General features: G+C 44.9%; 1 protein-coding gene and 1 long non-coding RNA gene across 3 annotated transcripts in view; one reads left to right on the top strand and one right to left on the bottom strand.

Annotated features, from left to right (window-relative positions):
- Positions 1–17,272, bottom strand: part of GRK5 (G protein-coupled receptor kinase 5) — a 203,971-nt gene that overhangs the window by 164,419 nt on the left and 22,280 nt on the right. The window lies entirely within an intron of this gene.
- On the top strand, positions 417–15,945 carry LOC116155936 (uncharacterized). 2 transcript variants are annotated; one of them, XR_004139825.2, is made up of 3 exons: positions 417–674; positions 4,580–4,668; positions 15,214–15,945. It is a non-coding gene; the product is annotated as an uncharacterized LOC116155936 (long non-coding RNA). The 2 variants fall into 2 exon arrangements; XR_004139828.2 differs by lacking the exon at positions 15,214–15,945 and adding an exon at positions 8,374–9,624.

Here is a 17,272-nt window from a genome sequence, read left to right as displayed (position 1 = left end):
CTATGTTATGCTGCCAATCAGTGGCCTGCCACCTGCATATGACTCATAGAACCCCAACCCCTGTTCACAAGTGTGGACGCAAAACCCAAGCAAGGGGGAGATTATAGCTCAGTGGTAGAGTGCATGCCTAGCACACACAAGGTCCTGGGATCAATTCCCAGTATCTCCATTAAAACAAACAAACAAATAATTACCACTCCCCCCCCCCCCAAAAAAAACAAGCAAGACCAATCAGTATGCTCTAATGATGTTTGGTCTACTGGGGCTGGCACAGGAATTCTTTCTTTCTGGGGATGGCAAATCTTAAAGACACAGCCATCTTTCCCATCACGGGGAAAGAGATGAGCTGTGTCAGTAAAGAAAGAAGCCAACACTCTGAGAGAAGCAGAACCAAGAGCTCTAGAAGAGGGGGGAGACAGGAAACAGAGAAGGACAATTAGTAGAAGACATCATTTGAGCCCCGCCCAGGATTAAGCCAAACTAAACTAAATGCCCTGGGGTTGATTCCTCTGTCATTTGTTTTGCTTAAGCTAGTTGGAGTTGACCTTCTGTCACTTGAAATGGAAAGAGATTTAACCTAATCACAGTTACCTTGCTGAAATTCAGAAGAACCAGTCGGCAAAATGACACAGGAACCAGATGAAAACGCCAGTGGGCGGCACCCGAAGCAGCAGGTAAGCAGCACATTTTGGTAACGAACACAGAGCCTCTTGGGGCAAGTGGCATCTGAGAAAAGCATCACCATGAGTCTCTCCAATGTGCGTCCCACCAGCTCTCTCAGAATGTGTGTTATGGAAAAAGAGGAGTCCCACAGTTAGTAATCAACCAGATTATGATACAGGGGACAAACGGGAAGGAGTAAAGATTGAGAAGGAAAAGCCAAGAGCATGATGGAAAAGAGACTCGATTTCCTGTTTACCCACGTGCTCAGACCTTTACGCTAGAAAGGTTTAAAAATCACCTATTCCTGTTTCCCACACTGATGGGGTCTATAGAACAGTATTCTAGGAAATGCCAAGAGATGGTCCAAAAAAAAAAAGAAAAAACAGTGGGATTCCATACCCAAATAATTTTGAAAAATCTGATTTATACAGTGAAAAAGAATATTTTACTCCCCTGCAGACTTCTTGGAGCCTTTGATATAAGAATGTGCATTGGGAATATCCAAGAAGATGTAGTAAGCAGTATTTTCCCAAATATTTGACCATTGAACGCTTTTTCTCGGATATACCTATTAACATTTTCTGCCATGGTGTTTGATGGAACGTTTGTAAAATGCAGGTCTAATCAAAACTCCATATTTACAGATGAAGAAAACAATGGTCAGACAAGTGCTAAAGGCCACAAGGCAACAGATCGGTGGCATAGCTTGAATAAGAAACCTGGTTCCTGACTCCCTGTCCAATGCTCCTTGAAGCTCCATTGTAATGACACCGAAAGAATTTTTGTCAGGTGTCTGTTGGTCATTTCCTGAAGTCAAGGCAAAGAAATACTAACACAAAAGTTTAAGACATTCATATATAATCTTGAGGTGGTACAGAACCAAGTTAGGTTCTGACTTTAGACATGCACACTTGGGTTGCTGTCAGGAACGCAACTTGCACTTCCAAATTCCAAGGGATGACTTTAGCCCGACTACCTGGTGGGCCCCGATCAGCTGCCAAGTGTCTCCACGTGCGAGGGGGGAAATCAAGAACTCACATACATACATCTGACAACACAAAACAGGCATAGTACAAACATCAGAGTGAGTTACAAAATGAAAGTCAGCTTCTGAGAATAAAATGCAAATATGTCAAAGAAGGCTCATAGCAGAATTAGACCAAAAAATCACTGGGTCAATTTAAACTTCATTGCCTAAAGTGACGGTATTTCCAACTCTTGAAGCGGATGGGGGGAAAAAGATTTCAATTCAGAGTCAGAATCACAAAGATTCTGGAACAGGTATTAATTAGCTTTCTAAAACACTGACCTCTAGAAAATGTTCTGTCACATCACATTGCATGCTAGACAAAAGAGGCCAAGACCACTTCTAGGCCCATGGTCTAGAACTGTGCTATCCAATACAGTAGCCACTAGCCACTATGTGAATTTAAGTATTATTTAATTAAAATTAAACTAAATTAATTAATTCGGAGGAAGAAGGTATAGCTCAGTGATAGAACACGTGCTTAGCATGCACGAGGTCCTGGGTTTAATCCCCACTACCTCCACTAAAACAATAAATAAACCTAATTACCTCCCCTCTAAAAATTAAAAAAAAAAATTAAACTAAGTAAAAAATTCAGTTCCTTAGTACCAGCCACAATTCTAAGTGCTCAGTTGTCACATGTGGCTAGAGACTACCACACTGGACAGCATAGATAAAGGCCACTTCTGTCACCACAGAAGGTTCTATTAGACAGCACTGCTCCAGACTCTCTCACTCACCTCCCTGGTCACAGCTGATTGGCCCAGGCCAGGCCACCTAAACCAAGGGCAGCCAGCGGACAGCCAGAAGGTTTACAGGGTGATCTACATTGAAGGCTCAGCCCAATAGAGAGGCAGTGACTAACTTACCAACCAATTTCTCTTTTGGGGGACTGAACTCGACAGAGTGGGTCAGTTAGTAGTGGGGACATAAGAAGAGACGCAACAGCAGAAATCATGAAGTAGGGAGGGAAGCCACCAGTGGAGAGAGCCGTATTGAAAGAGGGCCCATGGGGAACAGCTGGAAGGAACCGTCTATTACCTGAAGAAAGCACACCTTGACTGTCACATGTTGGCCTGACTTCCAAAAGCCCTCCGCCTGTGACTGTCTGCCAGAGCCAGCTGCCCCTGAACACAGGGCAGCTGTGAGGGCCATGAACAGAACCCTGGCAGCAGTCCTCAGCTAGTGACTGATGGGGGATGGCTTACAGAACCCAGCTGCCTGGCCCCTTGGGTGGGAGAGACCTCAGGCTTGTGTTCTGTACTGGTTTTCAGAGTTCCCATGGGGACAGAGCATGTGCCGCCCTAACTGGTAAACTGCTTGACAGCACACTTTTTTTTTTTTTTTTTTGGCTTCCTTCCTTTTCCTCTCACTTCTCCACTCCCCTCCTGGTGTTTCCTGGGACCACCCCCCAGATAAACCACTTACACTACACTCACTGCTTCAGAGGCTACTTCTGGTGGAATCTGAACTAAAACAGGTAAGGTAAACAGAGTAGGTCTTTGTACCTTGCAAATAAAAAAGCCAAACATATATATTGGCTCTGATCAATCTGAGGGACTAGAATGTAATAAAAGACAACGAACGCTCACACATCACTGGTGGGAACGCAAAATGCTACAGCTCCTTGGGAAACAGCTTGGAAGTTTCTTATAAAGTTAAACATACACTTACCATTTGACCCACTCCTATATATTTACCCAAGGGAAACGAAAACTTATGTTCACACAAAAAGCTGTTCATGAATGTTTACAGTGGCTTTATTCATAATTGCCCAAAATTGGAAACAACCCAAATGTCCTTCAACTGCGGAGCAGATAAACAAACAATGGAATACTACTCAGAAATAAAAGGGAGCTGATACACGTGGTAATACGGACGAATCAAACAGCATTATGTTTAGTGAAAGAAGCCAGACTCCAAAGACTATATTCTGTGTGATTCTGTTTATACGACATTCTTGTAAAGATAAGACATAGGGACAGAAAGCAAATCCATGGTTGCCAGAAGCTGGGGGTTGGGGGAAGTGGTGACTATAAAGGACTCTGGAGGAACTTCAGAGGGTGATAAAAATGTTCTTGATTGTGGTAGTAGTTACATGACTGTATATATTTGTTAAAATGTGCAGAACTGTGCACTTTAAAAAGGTGAATTTTTTTATCCTAATGAAACAAATGAGGAAAATTTTAAACCTACAGCATCCCTTCATCAGTGGGCTCAGCCACTTTGCTCCAGCTCTCTAGGGACAAGACATACTCACACCTACAACACTTCCCCCAGGGCAGTCATATCAGATTTGGGGAGCTGGGGGAGATTAAAAATCTAACTCAAAAATCACTGCTTTAGCTCCCCCTTAGGCCAGTGTAGGCAGCTCGCCAGGCAGAGAATGTTGACCAAAGTTTCCACGAGACAGATTAGAAAAAACTTCCAAACACTCACCAGAAAATTCAAGGAGACATCAGGGGGCTGTGATTGGAGTTAAAATGAAAGGGGCATCAATGGATAAACAAAGTGTGGTACCACCACACAATGGAATAGCACTCAGCCACCAACAGGAACGCAGCATGACGTCTGCTCCAACGTGGATGAACTTTGAAAATATTATGCCAAGTGAAAGAAGGCCCCACAAAAGGCCACATTTTCTATGATCGATTTATGTGAAATGTCCAGCAAAAGAGAACACAGATTGGAGGCTGCCCGGAGGCACCACAAATGGGGAGTGACTGCTCACAGGTACAGGGCTTCTTCTGAGGGTGACAGAAGTGTTTTAGAATTAGGTAGTAGTGATGGTTGCACCATATGGTAAATGCACTAAAAAAAATCACTGAAATGTACACTTTTAAATGGTGAATTTTATGGTATGTGAATTATCTCAATTTTTTTTTAAAGGAAAGAAGAGAAAGGTGCTCAAAGGCCAAACCCTCAGTACCAGAGACTTACAGCCATGACCTCAGAGTCCAAGGAAAGTGGCTCAGAAGGTGAGGGAATGGGTGGAGGTGGGAGTGGGGAGGAGTGGGGGGTGCTGCGGCCCAGGACCACCTCCCCAGACACACAGGCCTCAACCCCGAAGCCAACATCAGCCAAGTTCCCTAAATTCTCTGAATCCTCAGAGCCTTTCTGAAAAGAATAGAGGAGACGGGGCTGGGGGGTGACCAGTGACTCCTGGGGCGGGGGCTCCGATTCTGCCCACATCCCAGCATAGTTTCTTGATCACAGCTGTTTCCCTATCAGACCTTGAGCCCCCAGAGCACAAGGGCCAGGTCTGCCTTGCTCACCACTACGTCCCCAGACCCCAGAGCATATGTGACACTCAGAGTGACTGAACGAATGAGACCAGAGTGGAAAATAAAATACTGCCTAAAATGTAGCACAATATACTCTCTGAAGACTAAAAGAGCGCAGAATAGACAAAACCTTTTTCTGGGCATGAAGAGACAGGATTCAAGTTCAAGTTGTGCCACCCTGAGTGGGCCGTGGGTCTTCTCTGGCCGTCAGTTTTCTCTTCCTTTAAAAAGGGGTGTTTGGCCAAGATAACCTTTCAGCACTTCCTCCCAGACTGAAGCACTGTATGATTCTGAAAGTATTTTTCCAAAATGATTAGAATTAAGACAGTGCCATTGCAGGGGGGACAGTCACCAGCTCAGAAGGCCCAATGTGTGACTTATCCTCTCTGGCTGGGGTTTGGTTTAGTCTAAAGGCAAGAGTCAGAGAAGACACATCAGCCTTGTTGACTAAAGCATATTTTCCATCAGGTGTCACAGAATTCTGTTCTTTCTCCTTTTCCCCAAGGGACTCCCCCAAAACAGTCCACACAAGCATGTGAAAATAAATGTGTCCTGTGGAAAAGCATGCACACATACACACACACACACACACCCCTGGGGCAAAGAACCGCCAGGCTCCCCCTCCCCTAGGCCAAGCTCCAGAAGCCAGATCTGGGAGATATTGCATTTTTGTGAAATTGTGTCATTATTCACAAAGAAGTTCACTCTCAGGCCTCACATCCACTCGAGAGCTGGGTTGGGCTGCCCAGAGCCACAGTGAAGAAAGAGCTGGCCACTTGCACCATTTTTATGGTGAGCTATGACATCCAAACAAGCTTGGGTGTGTGCAAGGGACGGAGCTGGGCTGCTGGTCCAGCCTTGGAGAAGCTGTGCATCACACACCAGGTACCAGGCTCATGTAGAGCTTGGACTCAGTCAATGAGGCACGTAAAACACAGCAACTGCATCGAGGACTCCAGGCTTCTGGTTGAAGGGTCGGGGGAGGCTTGTTCCTCTCCTCCATAAACCTCCCATGGGCAGGGTCCAGGGGGCTGCGGAGACCACCACGACAGGAGAAACAGACATCAGTGACCTAATGTGAAAAGTTTTCTGATGCAACCCTGAACCCGAGACAGTTCATGTCTGCCCCAATCCCCCATACCTTTCCTTGGAATCTGGGGATTCCACCACTGGCCAATGTAATCGACAACGGAGCTCTACCACTGAGCGCTGAGGGGCTGTGGGTGGTGCGGACACCAATGCATCATCCCTGGGCTGTCACTGCTGAACCATCTGCAGGCTCAGAAGGACATGGCAACGGCACCCTCACCAACAGGTTAGGACAGCCAGGGTCTGAAACCAGCCCGGAGCAATGAGACCGTCAATGAAAGCCAGGCCAGCATCCCCTACCAGGCGTGGGACAGGGCCTTTGCAGTCCACACTGACAATGACCCTCACCCTCCAGTGTCTGTCAATTCCCCTGAGGAACTCCTGGCCTTTCAGACACTTGGTTTACTGGCCCCAGGGGAAGAGGAAGACTTAAGTAAATCTGGGCACATTCCAAAGTTCAAACCTTCAACCATGGCCTCATCTCTCATCTTCAGGGAAGAGAAATGTTATTTATTGGGGTCTTCACTAAGACCCCATAAACATAAGGCAAAAACAAATGAATGCCCCTAAGCCCCTCACTGACCCCCCACTAGTCAGGAACTCACAACTAAAAGCAAATTCAGGAAGGCCACAATTCCACCTCTTAACAGTCTCACCTTTGCCTGTAAGTCAGGAGATAAGCAGAAGTATAGAATGTTCTACAGGAACATGGGACGGTGGCTTTAATGGGGAACACAAGGACCAGAAGGAACGCTTTGCCTAAGGTCACGCTGATACTCAGGGTAGAACTGAAACCAAACTCAGGTCTTATGACTCCTGGTCCAGTGCCCTTCCCCCCAGCGCCCCAGTGTCGCCGGTGCACCCAGTAGTCGGGGCTCTGGGGGCCAGTGGAGCCACACATCCCAGGGAAAGACTCATAGAGCCTCCCACTCCTTGGCACTGGGAAAGGGCTACACTCCGTTCCCTGGGATTCAGCTGAGCCTCTCCTGGGAACTTCATCATCTCTGCCCTCAGGTTCCAAAAAGGGAAACAACAGGGCACTCTCTGCCCATCACAGGCCAGGGCTGCCGGGCTCAGAGCCCAGTGATCCGCCAGCTGCCCATGCCACCAGGACCAGAGGCTGGGGCTGGCAGTCAGGTGTTTTCCCTTCCACACACCTGTCTCCAAGACAGTCCTGCTACTTGCACTCCTGCTCAAGCAGCACCAGCATGCCGTGCAGACCAGCAGTCACAGGGACCCGCCAGGGAGAGGGCTCACTGCAGCCCTCCAAGCCACATGCCTTATGCCATGTCCCTGGACCCAGGTTGAGCTTGGCACACTTGTCCAGATGTAGCAACATCTCAAGGCATAAGGGTAGGATGAAAAAAAGAAAACACGCCTCCCATTCATGGGAGAGCAGCAAGTGGGAGATGCGCAGGGCAAGGGAGGAGGGTGCAAGTTCAAGACCACCAGGATCGAGGCCAGTGCCTCTCAACACCGGGACATCTGCGGTGTCTGGAGATATTTACTGTTGTCAAAACTACGGGGGTGCTCTGGGCATCTATGGATGCTGTTAAACACAGGACAGCACACAGGACAGCCCCACCCCCTCAACAAAGGATTATCTGGCCCCCAAATGTCAACAGTGTCAAGGCTGACAAGCCCTGCTTTAGATACTTACCTGTGGGAAGAAGGTTTTTTTCTTTTCCTTTCTTTCCCCCAGGTCCCTTTCATCTCCGCTGTATAAGATAGCAAGCAAATTAACATGGGAGTAGACAATTACAACTTCAGATAAACATTCACAGCCTGTCAGAATGGAAGTTTTGGCTTTTCATCCATTGCAACGACTATCAGTCACTGGGGTGCAGGAAGGAAGGCCAACCTTTGGGAGAATAACTCGGAGTAGAGACAGCCTTTAAGAGGAAGTTCTCAGTATGTTCTTAAAAAGTTTAAGCATCTCAAAAAGGCCTTCGTGATGCCACAAACATCCAACGTGTGCTGCCTTTTTCACTGGATCGAATAAGCAGCACTCTGGCAGGGGCTCTGGATACAGCCTGCTTTTTGTTTTAACGTGGTTTTAATCAGGGAATGGGGGGTCTTCGTTCCTCCAGGAAATTCTGTCAAATGTTTCACATTCCTCGTAGAGAACAACTAAACCGTGGGGTGAGCAGCATTTTGTTGTTTCTTAACGTCAGTGTGAGAGGGGAGAAAAAAAGTGAGGAAGGAAAAAATGCAGATGTTCGTCATTGAAAACACACTCAAAACCAGAAACATTCTTCCCCTCATGCGCAAGGTCAAGAATATCTGGGTAATTTGCTTCGTGTTTTGCAGACGTGCTAATGGAACATGAGAAATGCTGTTGCAAAGGCCCTTGACAGGCGCGCCGGGAGACGCCTAAAAATAGGCATTTCACCCCAAGGAGAGTTATCTGTTAGAACTGCATCATTCTCAGCATGGCTGAGCAGCACAGACTGTGACACCGGGGCATGAAAAATATAGTAACGGGCGCTATGACAAATTCTCTGTACTTAGAACAAGAGGAGATAAACTGGGCTGTGACTAAGCCACTCGCTTTGAAGCTTACTTCCAATTTTCCACGTAGCTCCTACCCAGCTATCAAGATGCTGATTTGGGAAAGTGAGGGGAGAGGATGGGGCATGTCTGACATCACCTTATCCCTTCCTGGAAGTAAAGGAGTGGCGTAGAAAGTTTATAGACCTCCAGCAAGTTACGAAATTTCTCCGAGCCCCTCAGTTTTCGTTTGGAAAATAGAGGTGGTTGTGAAAACTAAAACTGAGAATGTATGAGCCCCGGGCTCAGCCCGGAGGAGGCCCTCACTCAACAACTGTGAGCATGTGCTGATTTGAGGAGACAGCTTTCCAGGCAAGGTCGACCCAGAGTGCTCGAGGGGAAATTCTGCCTCTCAAGAGCCTGTCAGGACTCAAATCTCCTCAGACTCAGTTATTTTATCCATTCTGTGAGTCCCTATCCAGCCTGGTCATGAATGTGGGACAGCAGGGACTTCTGGGGGCAAAAATTAGTGAAGTCCTTTTGCAAAGCGATTTGGTAGCACTTAATCCACATCCCTCCACCACCAAGTCCACCTCCAGGCATCTGCAATCTCCACTTCTGGGGGTCTGCAGTGTCCTCCCAGGAGTCTACAATCTCCACTTCTGGGGGTCTGCAGTGTCCTCCCGGGGGACTGCAATCTCCACTTTCGGGGGTCTGCAGTGTCCTCCCGGGGGTCTGCACAAAAAGGTACGATAATGATGCTGGAACAATGATGCTGCAAGAGTTGCTAATCTTAATGGAGCATTTAAAAAGTTCTAAAGCCTTTATGTGTAACTTAAACACATACACTTGACACATTATAATCTGGTATATTCTACATGTGGTATTTATTTGATATACATTAAATAATTGAACCTTACAAAGTAGGTTTTATGATTATTTTACAGAAAAGAAAGTGGAGACATGGAGAGATGAGTAATTTGCCCTAGGTCAGGGGTCAGCAAATGTTTTCAGGAAGAGGCCAGATGGTAAATATTTTAGGTGGGCCAGATGGTTGCTGTCACAACCACTCAGCTCTGCTGTTGTAGCATGACAGAAGCCCCTGACAACAGGTAAACAAAAGAGCATGGCTGTTCCAACAAACCTTTATTTATGGACCCTGACTTCTGGATCTCATATGACTTTCATATATCAGGAAATATCATTTATCTTTTGATTTTTTTTCCCCCAACAACTTAAAAAGAAGAAAATCATTCTTGCCTCGCAGGCCATACAAAAACATGAGCAGGGTGGATTTAGCCTGAGGGCTGTAGTTCACCAACACTGCCCTGGGTAACACACACACACACACACACACACACACTGCCCCTCAGTGAAGTCCTGTTCAAAGCCAAGCAATCTAGTTCCAGAAGGCAGTCATGATCTCATGCTTTCTTTACTTCATTTAATAGCAAAAAGAAGGAAGAAAAAAATGGCTCAATAATTACGCATGCATATTATGGGATGTGCTGCAGCATTAAAAAGTCATGCACACACGGATCGAACAGAAGCAGCTCTGGACGTGTTAAGTGAAAAAAGCAAGTTGTGCATCAATACATACATCATGGCCCTATACGTGTATTAAAAATAAAACTAATTGTGTGTATTGTGTATATGTATATACACACTTGTTTGCAGACATATCAATAGTGAACATAAAGAAAGAGGTCTAGAAAGAAGAGGAAGCCTTCATGGCCAGGGAGGGCAGTGGGTTGATGGAGGGGAAGGGAATTTTGAACTCTGTTGTGTATGTATGCTGCTTTATAATTTGAACCTTTTACATCCCAAATGCATCCTTCTATTCCTTGTATAATAAGAGAAAAAAAATGGAGGTCCTAGTGACAAGGCACTACTACTAACATACTTTGAGCTCTCTGAGCAATTTCCACGTACCAAAAAAAAGCTGGTTATAATTAATTACTGTGGACATTCTTTCCAGAAGGGAAAACAAGCAACAAAGGTGACATAAACTATAAGTGAACACAGCTGTGTCTCTCCCTGTCTACCAATGGTGATTTTTTTAATTGCATATATGCATAACGTAATCTTCTCTCGACAACATCAACCCTCAAACCAAGGATGTTAGTTGCAAACAAAGCCAACAAGGTTTGCATCTGGTGTGTGATATTCCAGGCCTAGCTTTCTTGCCTGCATGAACTTTAATTTATGAAGTTATTTTGGTTTGCTCAACTGGCATGAGCACAGCCAAAGGGGGAGTCATCAACTGGGGAAATGAGATTTCCCTCAGTGCCAATTTTTAAATCCAGCCTCCAGGTCATCTTATTTTTTTGGATGCTTCCCACAGTCACATTTTTTGTTTGTTTTATATGAAAGAGCACATTCCCTTTCCCTAAGCCAGCTTTACCATTTTCCAGGGCTCTTATTAAACGCATCTTATTCAGATGGAATGTTCTCAGAGTTTCCGCCTTTCTCTGGCCTGGGTAGGAGGCCTGGAGTAGATGACAGTCATGCAGACCCCGCATTCTAGGCCGCCTCTGTGTGCCCCACAATCACATCTGCAGAACAAGAAGGTCCAAGATCCCACTCTGACCCCAGGATCCCAGACTCTGCTCAGATCTGGAGCAGACCCCAGTGGAGCCCTCAGCCAGTCTCTCTGTGTCCATTAAAACAGCAGCTGCCACAGCAGAATGTGGAGGTGCTAAAATGCAAATCTGGGAGGAGACAGGTCTTCTCAGGTGACGTTCCCATCAGAGTTGTGAGGGCCTTCTGTTGACCCCAAAATGAATGTTTTCAATACCAAGCAGCATCTGATTTGGAGGGTCCAGGAGGGAGCTTTAAATCTCAACTGGGCACGCCACACTAGTCCCAGATTCATGACATAACTGTATGCATTGCCAAAACTGGCAAAAACACAGCTATCCTGGCCAGTGTTTGAACCCATCCAGCTGTCTTGTGGCCTTCAGATGCCATGTCTTCCATGTGGCCATTTCCTAGTTGATTGATTTATGGTGGAACATTACTTGCCCCTTCGGATAGGGCAATTATAATTTCTTGCTTTTGTGATGGGGTCAATTTTATGTTTTCCAAATGCTCCCCCACTACACTGGGAACAGAAAATAAACTGTTATACTATTTATTTGAGATATATTGCATCCAAAACAATAAAATACTTAGGAATAAATCTGACCAAGGAAGTGAAAGACTTATACATGGAGAACTACAAAACACTGATTAAGAAAATTAAAAATAACTTAAAGAAATGGAAAGGTATTGCAGTCTCTTGGGTTGGAAGAATCAATATTGTTTAAATGGCCATACTGCCCAAGGCAATCTACAGATTTAACGTGATCCCTATCAAATTACCTAGGGCATTTTTTACAGAAATAGAACAAATAATCTTCAAATTTATATGGAATCATAAAAGACACAGAATTGCCAAAACAATACTGAAGAGAAAGAACGAAGCTGCTCACAGTGAAAAAAAAATATGACAATGAATATATGCATGTTCATGTATAACTGAAAAATTGTGCTCTACACTGGAATTTGACACAACATTGTAAAATGACTATAACTAAATAAAAAAAATGTTAAAATAAAAAAGAACGAAGCTGGAGGAATAACCCTCCCAGACTTCAAACAATACTACAGAGCTACAGTAATCAAAACAGGATGGTATTGGCACAAAAACAGACCTATGGATCACTGGAACAGAACAGAGAGCCCAGAAATAAACCCACAGACATACAGTCAATGAATCTTCGACAAAGGAGGCAAGAATATACAATGAAGAAAAGACAATCTCTTCAGCAAGTGGTGTTGGGAAAACTGAACAGCAGCATGTAAATCAGTGAAGTCACAACAATCCCTCACACCACACACAAAAATAAACTCAAAATGGCTTAAAGACTTAAATATAAGACAAGACATGATAAACCTCCTAGGAGAAAACATAGGCAAAATGTTCTCTGACAGAAATCTTAGGAATGTTCTCCTAGGGCAGTCTACCCAGGCAATAGAAATAAAAGCAAAAATTAAAAAATGGGACCTACTTTAGATACAGAAATAGATATAGTTTTTTTTTAAATGGCGTCCACCTTCTTAACACACTTTTAAGTACACAATACAGTATTGTTAACTACAGGTTCAATGTGTACAGTAGATCTCTAGAATTTACTCACCTTGCATAACTGGAACTTTCCCCCTGTTAAACAGCAACTTCCCACTGCCCTCCTCCCTCCAGCACCTGGTTACCTCTATTCTACTTTCTGCTTCTATCGATGTGACTATTTTAGATATCTCATATAAGTGGAATCATTCAGTGTTTGTCCTTCTGTAACAGGCTTATTTTACTCAGCATAATGTTCTCAAGATTCATCTATGTTGCTGCATGTGGCAGGATTTCCTTCTTTTTCAAGGCAATATAATAGTCCATTGTGTGTATATACCACATCTTCTTAATCCAGGTATCTGTCAAAGGACTTTTAGGTTGTTTCCATCTCTTGGCTATTGTGAATAATGCCTCGATGAACATAGGTGTACAGCCATCTCTTTGAGATCCTAATTTCAATTCTTTTTGATAAATACCCAGAAGCGGACTTGCTGGATCATATGGTAGTTCTATTTTTAATTTTCTGAGGACGCTCCATACTGTCTTCCACAGCAGCTGCTCCATTTTACATTCCCACCAACAGTGAACAAGGGTTCTGATTTCTCCACATCCTTGTCAACACTTGTTATTTTTGGTTTCTTGATAATGACCATTCTAGCAGGTGTGAGCTGTTATCTCACTGTGGCTCAGATTTGCATTTTCCTGATGACTAGGGATGCTGTGTAACTTTTCATACACCTGTCAGCCATTTGTGTGTCTTCTTTGGAGAAATATCTAACTCCTTTGCCCATTTTCAATTGATTTATTTTGTTTTTTGCTATTGAGTTATAGGAGTTCCTTATATATTTTGGATATTAATCCCTTGTCAGATATGCGGTTTGCAAATACACAGTTTACTTTAGAGCAGTGTAATATGGCTTATTTAAATATAAGATTTTCAGACTTCTATATCAGGGGTTGGCAAGAAAATGCCTGTGGGCCAAGTCTGGCCCAATACTTGTTAAAAATAAATTTTTATTGACACACAGCCACGTCCATTTGTGTAGGTGTAGGCTATGGCTGCTTTCAAGCTGCCATGGTAGAGTTCAGTAGTTGCAGCAGAAACCACATAGCCCACAAGCCTAAAATATTTACTATCTGCCCTTTTCAGAAAAAAAGTTTGCTAAACGCTGGTACATAGGATCAAGGCTTAAAAGTGTATGTCTATTTTGGTCCCAATCATGTGACAGAAAGGACTATTCTGGGTCAGACTATTCTATTTAAACACTGACTTTTGTGACTGAAAACGACTTTAAATCCAAGCTCTTCCCATGCAAGCATGTACGTTACTGATGAGTCTCTGGTGCTACTAGGAGGTGCCTATTCTTACACAGCTGGTGGACAGTCATGGTTTTCACTCATTGGCACTCCTTCCTCCCCTTCTGTAACAGCCATGCCACCTGACCACCTCCATCCTTCCCTTCCTCCAACTCCAGCCACAGGGCAGGCAAGTGATTTTGTGCTACCAAAAAGTGTATTTTCTGGGACTTTCCAGCTGGTTTTCAAAAAAGATGCTCTCTTTGCACTGGAGTTGCTAAGAGAGCTGCTCTGGGAACCCCTGAGCAGCCAAGAATTGAGTGGAGGAGAGACCAGCAGAACTGACAGTGAGGGACAGAAAGAAACCCCAGGGACACCATTAGAATCCTGGATCCAGAAATCCAGCAATACCCTAGATTCCCAGACACATGAGGCCATAAATTGTCATTTTTGTTTAAGCTGGTTAATTTATGTTCCTGTCACTTGCTACCCAAGGATTTGAGTCCTGCAGTTGTGGTCTTTTCATGTTCTACTCCTTGTATATAAGGAGTATATTAGTTTCCATGTTTCTACGTTATCTTAATAATTTTCACCTTAAAAAATAAATTAATTTAAAAAAATTTTTTCACCTTTAGTGGGTACAGAACCCATTAGATGAGACAAACCTGACCTGGCTACCCAGCCTGCTGATACAATGCAGACCTCTCTGGCTGCCATAAGCCTACCTCGGCAAATCTTGCATGCAGCAGACAACCAGCCAGGCACCACGATGCCATGGGCAGCCCTTGTCATGCAGGAGCCAATCAGGTGCCCACCTAATCAACAAGCCCAGGTACTGCCAGCCTGGCACCAAGGCACAGTGAGACTGTCTTCCCACTGTCAATGAGGCATTTAGCTATGAAGCCCTACTCCATTCCTTTCCCTGCTGGACCTCACACCTCAGAGCTAAGGATTCCCTACTTAGCAGTAAACTTACCCACTCAGTGCTCAATATTCGGCCTCTTGGTCTTTATTTTTTCCTTTAACATAGTGTAAGTTAGTTGTGTTCTTTGCAAGCTTTTCCCTCAAAGAGGCAAGTTCCAGATCAAGATAGATAAGGTGTCTGCCCGGCCACACCAACTGCCCCAGTGCCTGGGACCAGAGCAGGGCTCTGTGCCTGTTTGTTAGGAGGGTAAATAAATAAATGAATATGTCCTAAGTGCCCACACTACACCATTTTCCACAATCATATATAACACTGCCTCTTTCTACAGCCACGCCAGCTTCATTCTGAAGTTCCCAGAGCTGTTTGTGGTCAGCAGTGCGGGCCAGAATCTGCAGAAAGACCCATGTTAGGACAAGCTTCTTGAACATTTTGGCGAAGCCTCATTGGACCTGCCAGCTGCTGAGAGGGCTGGGAAAAGAGAGCGCTGAAGGCCATCTGTCACATGTCCCCGACATGAAATTGCTCCAGGGTTACTACCTCCCTTTGCCCACAGGACGCAGCCCTCCTGTGACCACATGGGGGCCACGGGCCAACCCCTCACATCAGCATGGCCCACCCTAGCTCACTGATGCCCTTTGCCCTTCTCCATTTGTTCTCACTGAAGCCCTGGAATTAGGCGGCAGTACCATCCCCAGTTTACAGATGAGGAAACCCAGGCTGAAGAGAACCATTTGCTCTAGGTCACTCCGCCTAGGAAGTGTTACATTAATGAAGGAGGGAGGCCTGAGTAAGCAAACTGTAAGCCAGGAAATACCCCAAGGTTATGAAATTCAAACCCTAAGTCAGAAACAGCCAACTAGGCTTTAAGTGACAGTCAGTCAAATAATCTCCATTCTTTGCTCCCTCACTTTCTCTACCTATGTCTTTCCCCAGCTGCTGTCACAGGAACACTTATAACACTTATAACTTCTGGTTTGGCACTGCCCAGTTGGAATTGATTTTTGCTCCAATAAACTCCTAAATGTTTAATCTCAGTTTATCCTTTAGCATCAGTGACTAGAGCCCAGATTTTGTTTAAAAAATTTTTGCAGGGGGTGAAGTAATTAGGTGAATTTATTTATTTATCTTGTTTAATGGAAGTACTGGGGATTGAACCCAGGACCTTGTGCGTGCTAAGCAGGCACTCTACCACTGAGCTATAACCTCAGAGCCCAGATTTTTTCAACCATTAATCCCTACATTTGCAATCAACCATGGTCAAGTGGCCCCAGCAAAGGACCAAGAGTCTGGCATGAGCCTATTCCCTCTGACCGCAGGGTGCTCTGGCCTGGGCATGTGCATTCCTGGATGTTCCAGTGAAGCAGCATCAAGTCATGGACCTCTCTGCATCCTCTTTCCTTTCAAAACCCTGCTTAGGGGCCTGCCCACGTGGACAGAAGGCCGCTCCAAGCCCTCCTTCAGCCCCCACTTCCCCTACAGGGTTCAGGCCTCCAACTAGGAAGCTTTTACTTCATTCTACTTGTTTTTTTGTTTTGTTTGAATGAGCTTTCTCAAAAATAAAACTTACTTCCTCTCTTTCCAACAAGAAGTCAGATTCTGAAGGTTGTCATTTAGATTACAAAAAAGAATCATATATATTTAAACAGAAAATCATGTTTTTCAAATGCCTTGGTTTCAACACTGCCTTCCCAAACAAAGTTTTCTTCCGAGTCTTTTCCTGCTCTTTCATGGTAGAGTGACCATGTAATTTATTGTCCAAACAGGAGTCCTTTTAAGAATGAAAGGGGACACTATTAATCCTGACATGGCCATATGATCACCCTTCTTTGTAGGGGGAAGGGTTGTCACCATTTCTCGACAGGGCCCAGGAGAATGCGGTGCACCACTTCCAGACAGCAAATTGCATTCAGGTACATTAACGTTGGGCCGTGGAAGAGTCAACAGCCACAGAGTCCACTTTTAAATAAAGAATAGTATTCTGTTCACTCCACTCTCTGACCCTGGAGCTTGAGTATCTGACAGAAGAGAGATGTCTTCCCGCTTGTTGCCCAAGAAGGCAAAGAATCTGGCTTTAAGGATCTTTATTTTCTAGCAGTAATTCTAATGTACTGAGACTAAACCTTTCCAGTCCTCGAATTTTCTCAGGCAGTGAAGGGTGGTGTCTAGTCTCAGAACAAAGAGGGCTGGAGAGATCACAGGGACCATCCTAGCTGCTGGGCAGGGCCACACCCATCATTCCAGATGGAATCGAATCTCTGCCCTTTATTTTAAACCTTCAGAGGAAATCGTGCCACCTCCTGGGGTGAGTCAGTCCAAAGTTTAACTGAGATATTCAGGGCTTGGCACCCCTCCTTCCGGTCCACCCTCCACCCAGGAAGCCTCCTACA

The sequence above is a fragment of the Camelus dromedarius genome, chromosome 8, assembly GCF_036321535.1.
Source record: "Camelus dromedarius isolate mCamDro1 chromosome 8, mCamDro1.pat, whole genome shotgun sequence".
NCBI classification, from domain to species: domain Eukaryota; kingdom Metazoa; phylum Chordata; class Mammalia; order Artiodactyla; family Camelidae; genus Camelus; species Camelus dromedarius.
The sequence above is the reverse complement of the archived record's forward strand: the minus strand, read 5'-3'. Positions and strand labels throughout refer to the sequence as shown.